We start from the raw sequence: 10505 nt of genomic DNA, 5'->3' as shown, positions 1-10505 counted from the left end.
GTGGGTGTTTCATAAAGCTGTTCGTAAGATAAGAGCGACTTTAAGAACGACTGGTGATCCTTTCTAGTGGTAAACGGTATTATCATTGGCGATGGTTAAGCGCGTAAGGAAGGTTCACCAGTCGTTCTTAAAGTCGCTCTTAACTTACGAACAGCTTTATGAAACGACCCCCGGGCCCTGGCGGATATTTTATAAAGCTGCTCATAACTTTAACTGATGTCTTTAGACAAGACTGGTGACCCTTTCTTGTGTTAAAGGTATTGTTTAACTTTGTGAGCAGCCGATTTAAAAAATTCTCAAACCAAGATGAAACATGTGTACAAGTGCATGTATTAGAACTAATAAACCCTCAAAACAACCATTATTGAGAATGAAAAGCTAAAACTACAAGGCAAACCCTGATTTTGTAATTAGGCGTCTTATAGACACCTAAATAGTACACATAAGTGTATGGGATGAAATTAAGATGGTGTTTCCGGTCACTTTATATTTCAATTTTTGAAGCACTAAATAATCATTTTCGAACGCAATTTTTTCAGGGCTTCATTTTTGGAACATATTACAGACACAGGTGATAAGTGTGACCTTCTAGCTCAGATTTTTAAAAAGTCAAACCAATGTTAACCAATCACTTTAAATGATCTCTTTGTAGCCGACTCAACACCTAAGAAATGGTTCCAGTCATGCATAAAAATGTGCGTAGCTTTACAAACCGCTTTCTGCAACAACCACCAAAAGAAAGGATCACTAGTTGTTCATAAATACGCTCATAAGTTGAGAACAGCTTTATGAAACATCCACCAGGAGAGATGGCAGTAGAAACAGGCCGTCTACGATGGTTTCTCTTCTGATCTCCCTCAATTAGTTCAATTCATGGAAGTTTCTGTTTCTGTTTATGGTAACTCCCTTTGGAACTCGACAGGACAGCTATTGCTGGTAAATGCCAAGTGCCAATCATTTTACGTCAGGTTAATATTATTAATATTATTCTTGGGTCTTTTAATCAAAGTGGAGACAATGGCAGGTGTAGTGGGGATTCGAACTCACAACCTTGTGATTATGAGTCCAATTCTCTAACCACTGGACCATACGACCCGTGATTTAAATGTAAAGCCCTGTTAAAACTTTGGTAAAGATCAATAATGTGAATCATACTCGAGCATCTTCAAACATGTCAATCTTTCAGGAGTGTACATGTAGTAGCCATATGTAGTAATGTAGTAACCATATTCAATTATTCGTGAGAATTCACATACAGTGTATTCAATCCGCACATATCTAGTGCCCTCTCTCTGTGATTTTTTTATTTTTTTTAAAGAAGGCTCTTATTTTGCAGGAGTTTCTGCATTTATTGTGTTTGTAAAATAAATCTATAATACATGAACATAATCATGATATGACATAATAAAATACATAACCTTGTGAAAATTTTACAATATAGGAATATTAACAGAATATGAATACAATATTGTAAGAACAAAATATAGAAATGAAAAAAAAAGGAGAGGCCAACTATGTTGTTCTGCTAGTGATACTTCCCGATCTGACAGAACAAGTTCCTTCTCCTTTGTTTGAATTAATGAGTTAGAAATGGGTTGTTGTAACTCTAACATTGGCTATATCATGTCATGTGTTGATCCCCATCTTGTTTCGACATCCTGTATGAGTTTCTGTTTCATCATCAATGTCAGTATCAGGTGCTGGTTCATGATCCTGCATTCAGCCAGGATGCTTTCCGTTACTTCTCCTGCAACTGCTACCACATCAAGAACTCTTGCTTGCTTTTCCTCTGAAAAAAAAAAACTGGAGTGGGTTGGAGCATCAATCTTTAAAAAAAAAGGAAATGGACAGAAATCTTGGACTTGTTGTTTATTGTAGTATTGTGCTTGACACTTGCCCCTTTACCACGAATCCATGTATACTCCAGCAGACTGCCATTATCTACTGATAGTAGATGTGTGTTGTATCATGCATGTTGTTCCCTCTGTAAAGTGTAACCAACAGGGGTCTTGTCAACTGCAGCAACAAGATCTAGTATCATGTTCAATATACACGCACACATATCTTCCAGTAAATGCATCTCAATTTCATGAATATCTTACCCTCAAGAAGCGACTGTCGTGAGTGCTGCCTGGCCACCTGGCGACAACATTGAGTATTTTGTACCTGTGGTTGCAAATAATTGAACGTTGAGTGATTTACGACCCTTCCTATTGACGTAAAGGTATTCGTCCTCGCCTAATGGAGCTCCTAAAAGATTCATGTGAGGTTGAGGTCATTATTGCTATACAGTTTTAACAAAATAGTCTTAATCTTTCTTTTCTTCAAATTCTCCTGTCTCTGTCTGTTGAGGAATGGTTTTGCTACCAGTCCACAGTCCGCATGCCCAGAAGAACCTGAACACTTTGTCTGTGACACAAAACAATCCTCCTCTGTTATGCATTTCTATCCATGCTACTGTGTATGGCAAGAAGGATGGGGCCATGGTCTTCTTGTCCTGGCTTGCCCTCCACGACTGCAAAATTTTAATGTACTCCTTTGCTAGAGGTGATTTTGCGTGTCAATACCTCCGTAAGAGTGCATAAGGAACAAACCCAGACACATATTAGAGCACCTGCAGTACATTTTCACCCAATTCAACACGAGGATTGGCTTCCTCCTCATTTGACTGTTGGCTTCCAACAAAGAACACTGTCTCTTTAAGAACCTTTTCCAACAAGAACTGGTACAGAAGATTTCCAACAATTAGCCCACCGGGTTTAATAGAAGCCTATGCAAGAACTCTCTCCAAAAGCCCTTGTACTTTTCTTCCAGTCAAAGTATATGTGTAAGGCGTGGTTTTGCCTAAGACTGCTGCGGCGCATGTTCGTTTGGATTAGCCAGTAGTTAACTGGGGGTGTTTGAGAATTAGAAACATACTAAAAGTTTGATGTATTGTCATCTCTCATCCCTCACAACACATACACACTAATTATAAACTAAACTAAAATGAAGAAACATAAGTGTATCTAAAATTAATGTTTAAATTATCATTTAATTAAATTGTTTAACTTAATATCAACTAAATGTTAACCCTATCGTCCCTAGCCTTAAGCCACATCTACATTGTAATGTACTTGCCCATTGCAATGGCCAAGGCTCTCTCCTCCACCACCATTTGAATAGACGAAGCTCAAAAACAATACCGCACTACATTTTGATATGTCTCCTTCTCAAACTACAAATCTGAACTGCCCACAACTACCAAAAAGCATGAGGTCCATGCCCCAACCCTGATATCCCATAATTTTTTGTTTTTCACTGCATCCATCCCATAATAACAGTATAACACTAGTGTATAAAACAGGGATACAAGAGAGGGGGAGAGGGAGAAAAGAGAAGAGAGGAGTAAGGAAGAAAGTGGTCATTGTGCATTAATGCACTACACTGATAGATTTATTGTCCAAAGGAGCAATAAAGATCCCTTGATCAAAGACCAGAAGCCTTGGAATGGACATTAATGAAAAGTAGTAATTTTGAAGATAGTATAACAATTATGATTGGAAAAAAAATGCAGAATTACCCAAATATTCTCAAGCTCACACCTGGAACCTCTTGAACGTTTCCTCCTGTAAAGAGGCTCCAACAGGGGTCTTGTCAACTGAATCAACAAGATCTAGTATCATGTTCAATATACACGCGCACATATCTTCCAGTAAATGCATCTCAATTTCTTGAATATCTTACCCTCAAGAAGCGACTGTCGTGAGTGCTGCCTGGCCATCTGGTGACGACATTGAGTATTTTGTATGTGTGGTCACAAATCAACTGAACTGAACTGATTTCCGACCCTTCCTGTTGACGTAGAGGTACTCGTTCTCGCCTAGTGGAGCCCCCAACAGGTTTACGCGAGGTTGAGGTCATTATCACTACACAGTTTGAACAAAATAGTCTTAATCTTTCTTTTCCCCGAATTCTCCTGTCTCTGTCTGTTGAGGAATGGTTTTTCTACCAGTCCACAGTCCGCATGCCCAGAAGAACCTGAACACTTTGTGACACACTACAATCCTCCTCTGTTATGCATTTCTATCCATGCTACTGTGTATGGCAAGAAGGATGGGGCCATGGTCTTCTTGTCCTGGCTTGCTCTCCACGACTGCAAAATTTTAATGTACTCCTTTGCTAGAGGTGATTTTGCGTGTCAATACCTCCGTAAGAGTGCATAAGGAACGAACCCAGACACATATTAGAGCACCTGCAGTACATTTTCACCCAATTCAACACGAGGATTGGCTTCCTCCTCATTTGACTGTTGGCTTCCAACAAAGAACACTGTCTCTTTAAGAACCTTTTCCAACAAGAACTGGTACAGAAGATTTCCAACAATTAGCCCACCGGTTCTAATAGAAGCCTATGCAAGAACTCTCTCCAAAAGCCCTTGTACTTTTCTTCCAGTCAAAGTATATGGAACCTCTTGAATGTTTCCTCCTGTAAAGAGGCTCCAACAGGGGTCTTGTCAACTGAAGCAACAACATCTAGTATCATGTTCAATATATACGTGCACATATCTTCCAGTAAATGCATCTCAATTTCTTGAATATCTTACCCTCAAGAAGCAACTGTCGTGAGTGCTGCCTGGCCACCTGGTGACGACATTGAGTATTTTGTATGTGTGGTCGCAAATCAACTGAACGTTGAGTGATTTCCGACCCTTTCTGTTGACGTAGAGGTACTCGTCCTCGCCTAGTGGAGCCCCCAACAGGTTTACGTGAGGTTGAGGTCATTATCACTACACAGTTTGAACAAAATAGTCTTAATCTTTCTTTTCCCCGAATTCTCCTGTCTCTGTCTGTTGAGGAATGGTTTTTCTACCAGTCCACAGTCCGCATGCCCAGAAGAACCTGAACACTTTGTCTGTGACACACTACAATCCTCCTCTGTTATGCATTTCTATCCATGCTACTGTGTATGGCAAGAAGGATGAGGCCATGGTCTTCTTGTCCTGGCTTGCCCTCCACGACTGCAAAATTTTAATGTACTCCTTTGCTAGAGGTGATTTTGCGTGTCAATACCTCCGTAAGAGTGCATAAGGAACGAACCCAGACACATATTAGAGCACCTGCAGTACATTTTCACCCAATTCAACACGAGGATTGGCTTCCTCCTCATTTGACTGTTGGCTTCCAACAAAGAAAACTGTCTCTTTAAGAACCTTTTCCAACAAGAACTGGTACAGAAGATTTCCAACAATTAGCCCACCGGTTCTAATAGAAGCTTATTCAAGAACTCTCTCCAAAAGCCCCTATGCTTTTCTTCCAGTCGAAGTATGTGGAACCTCCTGAATGTTTCCTCCTGTAAAGTGGCCCCAACAGGGGTCTTGTCAACTGAGGTGACCTTCCAGTATCTCTAATCATCTTAACAAGCTTTAGCCAACGACTTCTAAGGGAAAACGGAAGTCTCCCAATGATCTTAACAAGTTCCCTCTGCGAACTAATCGTGGCACCCACAGCACCAAGATTTTCTGAACATGTACTTAGCTTATCCGCAAATTCTCTAAGATGCTTGTTGCTATTGGTCACTGCTGACCTTTCTGTGACACGCCTCAGCCATACTTCCTCAACCTTGTGGTAGTTTTCGAACCTTTCTGCCAGGAACTCTGTTGCTCTTGTGTAGCCATGATCTGGGGTCATCATCATGCAACACTGTATGACAGTCCTAGCAACACCTTTACAGGAGTGGAACATCCTCATTAAGAAGAAGAATGAACACTTGCCAAAAAAAAACACTCATTGCGAGGTGGGTTACTCTGAATAGCTGCAAGACAGTGACTGCAGTCTTTGAACTCACCACCAGCTATTATTCTTGCTGACAGGATCATCCCCTCCCCAGCATCTTGTTGTCTGTTATGTTGGGAAGAAAGTCCGTTGTGTCAACGGCATCCACTGTGTTGATTGGTGAGTATTTAACAGGTGATATCCATCTTCCCTATAATGTGCACCATGTGCAGGTCAGTACCATAATTTGCTCAAGTTGGATGCCAGGCTTGGATTACCAGGTCCACTCTGTCCATCAAAATTTGGAAACCCTTGCGTTTTCTCTGAAGGCAGTCTGCAATGCAGGCTTCAGAAACTCCTGCTTGCAGTCTCCTTTCTTCTGTATTGTCTTTGTGGACAATCTGTGCCCATTCTCTCACTTTCTCATCGAAATGTTTCCCATAGTCCGTCTGCATCTGCAGTGCAGTGTCGTATGAGGTGCACACACCTTTGGCATTCAGTCGCTTAAACACTGGTTTTTGCTGCCCCTTCCTTCAGCACAAGCGAACTTGGTTTGCATTCATGTTTTGATTTCTTGTGTTTAGCAGAATACTAGCAGAGGTTAAGACCCTGGGTAATAAAGAGTTTGGTTTTTCTAATATTTCTGTCAGACCTTTGGGGCGTTGCAGCTGTCTGCAGAACAGACATCAATGAAGGTGCTGTTGATGACAGTTCCCTTTCCTGCTCTTTGATGTTGAATGACATCATGCCAGACAAAGAAGAATCTCGCAGAGCCGACTTGATGCTAGCCTTGAACACATATTAAGCCTCCTTTTGGATTTTTGAGAGCAACATGTCTTCCATCTTGTTTCAAATCAAGTTTTTGTTGGGGTGGACTTGTCCTTTATTAAGAAGCTCACTCACTACTTCGGCTTCATCTCCCTGACATAATGCTGAAGCAACACCTGTTCAAGTTGATGGTGTGTTTCCTCTCCTTTTGATACTGTCATCATAGATGATATTCTTGTAAATAATAATAAAAAAGCCTTGCTTTTTATGCACATGTACTTACACATTTCCCATAATATAGATATCTTTATTTTCTTTACTCATTATTTGAACTTCATGATCAAAGTCATCAATAAATGGTTTAATATCATTATCATGCAGTTCTATACACACAACCAACAATTTACTTTTTGTTTGCAATATTTAATTCTATAAATACAGACTCATAAGTATTTGCCATTGATAAATCAGTATGGAATATGTAATCCAGCCCCTCTCTAATATAACATGCTACAAATTTATAGAAAGTTAAGTCCAAAGCTGCCATAATTCACGTCAGTAAGTCCGACATCGAAGAGGTCATCTCCAGTGCGGAGTGATTCGTATGTGTCATTGGACATTTTGCAAATAACATTGCCATCTGAGTTCACAACTTTGTATGATGTATCAATATCATTTGGAGAGAGATCAACTCCATCCTCCTTCGCTATCTTTACTACCTCTCCAACTAGACCCTCCTCGCTCTCATCAGTTTCAGCAATCCCAGTCAGCCGAAGGTTCTCTCTCCTCATGTTTTGGGATTGAAGTAAGAGGATTTATCTCCTCTTTTACTATACCCAAGCACACCTCTTTGACTGGCCTCAATTATTGCTGGTACTTCTGCCTCCACTGTCGCCTTTACTACTCTTTCCACCAAAGTCCCTATTTTCTCCTTATCACCTCCTGCCAAGTCACAAAGATGTTTATTAATGTCAAAGACAATAAACATGCCCCCTTCTCTGCATTGGTGCTGCAGATGCCATTCCCTGCATCTCTGTTACCTTGTGGTCAATGTCCTTATCAACCACAAATGGGCGTCGAGGGGACGGTGCTTGATGTTTTTGCTGGGTTGCTCCTCCAGACAGGGAGGGGAATTTCCCTGCTTGCATTGCTTTCTCTTATGATGCTTTGCTGCGTGTCATGTTCAATGGAGTCAAAATTACTTGATCAGGAAATCAAACAGAAAAAGAATCGATATCTCCTGAATGATTTATCCAAAATAATTTAAACAAGTTCCAAAATAATCTATGGTAAAAATCACATTATAGTGTAATCTTTCCAATTTTAGGAGTGCATTTGGAGAGCTGCTGCTTGATGACTCGTGCTTCCTACTTCAAAACATGTTCATATTGTTCTTAGAATGGGTTCACTTAAATTGCTATCAATAAATAGAAAACAGAACTGACATATAATGGGTTGAATACTTTACATGAACCTGAATACTGTGAAGTTTGTAATCATGGAGTCATGAGACCCCATAAACATCAATCACCAGTAGGTTAATAGCAAGTACTTGATAATAATAATCATGAGATTCCCCCTCTTTGTATGATGTCCACTATTGCCACATTATTCCTCAGGGACTTAACTAGATGTAGGACATTGGCCATGAAGTAAAACTTACTGTCCTTGGCAAATGGGTTCTTGGTCCAATATCCATCAGAGTCATCACTACAGAGAATTTGCTACTGCTAGCTCCATCAGGGGCCTGTTTCATAAAGGACTTGCAACTAGCTACCATGGTAACAGGGCTCAGCAGCCAATCATAATCAAGGATACCATGGTAGTTGCTGTAATGGCTAAGTTACAACAGTTGCAAATCCTTTATGAAACAGGCCCCTGATGTAATACTTCTGACTCTCAGACCCCAAGCCTCTAGCAACCTGACCCCTTCCCATACGCATGAGTATAATTCTTCAGAGCTCATGTTGGAGCAGGGGAAATAAAGCAAATGGGGCTTTCAGTCCTGAAAATATGCCTCTTGCCATCAGCACAAAACACATGTGTTGCTAACTTTGAGCTTTCTCCTTTCAAATTTTCTTCAAATGTTTTCAGTTCATTCTTTACATTGCCCAGGTCACTGAACCAACCAACTGTCCACCGGCACTGAAACCAAACCAGATTTAATTTCATCTCATCCATCAGCAGGCATATATTTCTCTTGAAATCGGTATCAGAAGGGCCTTCTTTAAGAATACTAATAATGTCACTGAGAGAGGATGCTAAATCTGTCAAATAGACCTGCCAAATTCAATTTTTACAAGGAATCATTCAATGACAAAGGATGAATATGTTTACCCTCTCTGCATCTTTGTGAAATTGAGATGTTTCAAAATGTTTTTCTTGTATAATTTACATTGTCCATTTTTTTAGGTAAGGCATAGATAAGCTTTTTATTGATTTTATTTCTTTAATTTTCTTAGTTGGCAGTGATGTTTTTTACAGCAAGAAACTTCATGAAATTGAACTATTGTTTTATGTAAACATTTATTAGAGTACATTATAACAGTAATTGTGTCAGCAGATGTACATGTATATATAAATTGATATTATTAAAACTATAATACACATCAATGTTACATTGTGATGTCTTATTTTTAAGAGTAATACATAATTGTACTATTAAGAGTTGACTGAAAAAAATAGACTAAGTGAGAGGAATGAAGAGTGATGGTTACACAGAGAAATCAAGAGCTATTGATCTATTTGAAAAACTAGTGAAATCACCGATATTTCTTTTGAAAGTATCAATGTTTTTTTACAGAAAGAGTGACTTTAAGAAAGAACAATTGCCTGTTTCATCAAGACTGTATTTACTTAACCAGGTAGGCAGCAAATCAAAGGATATATTTCAATAGTAACAGTCATTTACTATAATGTTAAAGAGAAATTCCAGTAGTTGCAGTAAACACTGATTTCATGAGAAAGTCTGTAAAACAAGGCTTAATTGTCAGTATATCATCGAGGATCTAGATCTGGTACAGTTACATTGACTGAACTTTGTGAAATCTTGAAATCTACGCTGAAAATGTTCACACCGAAGATCCCCAACACAGATAAGCGCACGTGGGACAATGTATAATTATTGCTTAGAGCGTCGGGCCCGACGCTCTACCCGAATCCTGTGCTTATTTGCTGATTTCTCAGCAATTACACAATTTCTTCCAGAATCCTTTGGCACATGCATTTTATTTATACAAACAGACACTTTGGTGGTCATTTCATTGGATTTTGTACAAACTCATGTTGATATCGTTACCAAAACTAGCATTTACCTTTAAATATTGATTTTAAGTCTTTATGAAATGGGTAGAGATAGAATGCTTATGTATGTAACAGACATTATCTAAAGCATTAATGAGTGAATTAATGAGTGAATAAATGAATGAATGGTTGGATAGATGGCTGGATGGATGGTATGAGGGATGGATGGATTATTATGACATTTTTTGGCGTCACCTGTGCCTGGGAGGCGAAAAGCGAACTGAATCACTATGACCTGCAGGTCTCTCCTGATTGGGGGGAATGCAGGTGGACCACTACACCGGGGTTTCCCCTACTCTTATACGAATAGTGCAGTGGGTTCTAAACGTGCAAAGGTGGTGACTCTCCTCTACACGGGGCCTCCATTTAACGTCCTATCCGATGGATGTTATGGAAGAATGTATGGATGTATTAGTGGATAAATGAAGAAATGAATAATAAATGTATTAATGAATAGATGATTGGATGAATGGAATAATGAATGAATGATTGAAGTGATGGATGGATGGATGGATTGATGGATGTTATGAAGGATGTATGGATGTAATAGTGGACAAATGAAGAAATGAATTATAAACATGTAAATGAATAGATTATCAGATGGATTAATGAATGTGTGAATGAATGAATGAATGAATGAATGAATAAAATGCATTCATGGATAGATAAATTAATGAAATA

General features: G+C 39.3%; 1 pseudogene; it reads right to left on the bottom strand.

The window, feature by feature from the left end:
* Positions 1–1975: 1975 nt before the first annotated feature.
* Positions 1976–5191, bottom strand: LOC121423543 (annotated as a pseudogene).
* Positions 5192–10505: the final 5314 nt, after the last annotated feature.

This window comes from Lytechinus variegatus, chromosome 11 (genome assembly GCF_018143015.1).
Source record: "Lytechinus variegatus isolate NC3 chromosome 11, Lvar_3.0, whole genome shotgun sequence".
Taxonomy (NCBI): Eukaryota; Metazoa; Echinodermata; class Echinoidea; order Temnopleuroida; family Toxopneustidae; genus Lytechinus; species Lytechinus variegatus.
Note: the sequence above shows the minus strand (reverse complement) of the source record. Positions and strands in the feature narration are given on the sequence as shown.